Raw genomic sequence first — 450 nt, 5'->3', positions numbered from 1 at the left:
ATTTCAATTTTTCCTTTCTCTTTGGAGTGTTACAAACTGTTTGTGAATAGATAAGATCCCTAAAGTTGCAAAGACTAAAGTCTCAAACCCAAAGAGATGTTCTTTATAAAAGTTAAGACTCGTCCATGCCCTCCTAAAACGCCTCGTTTAAACACGCCCCCACATGTCTAGTCACTGTGTGAGAAGATTTGCATAACACCTCCCAAAAGTTTACGCAAAGAGAGAAGGCGGAACTTTTATTCTCGCTGTAGTATTGTTGCCGCCGCCGCCATGTCGTGGAGACGCTGTGTTTTGTTGTGAAAGCGAAACTACTTTGTTTGGCCTTCCAAAAGAGGACACAACTAGAAATCAGTGGTTAAGTTGTATTTACAACACTGTTCCAGAACAGTTCAACCCAAATATTCAGATGTGTGCAAGCGCATTTTATGGAGGACTGTTTCCTGAACCTGG

The 450-nt window shown here is 41.6% G+C and overlaps 1 protein-coding gene across 2 annotated transcripts in view; it reads left to right on the top strand.

The window, feature by feature from the left end:
• The window catches only part of LOC107741202 (butyrophilin-like protein 2), a 10680-nt gene that overhangs the window by 2635 nt on the left and 7595 nt on the right, over window positions 1-450 (top strand). The window lies entirely within an intron of this gene.

Source organism: Sinocyclocheilus rhinocerous, unplaced genomic scaffold (assembly GCF_001515625.1).
Source record: "Sinocyclocheilus rhinocerous isolate Xijiao unplaced genomic scaffold, SAMN03320098_v1.1 scaffold615, whole genome shotgun sequence".
NCBI classification, from domain to species: Eukaryota; Metazoa; Chordata; class Actinopteri; order Cypriniformes; family Cyprinidae; genus Sinocyclocheilus; species Sinocyclocheilus rhinocerous.
Note: the sequence above shows the minus strand (reverse complement) of the source record. Positions and strands in the feature narration are given on the sequence as shown.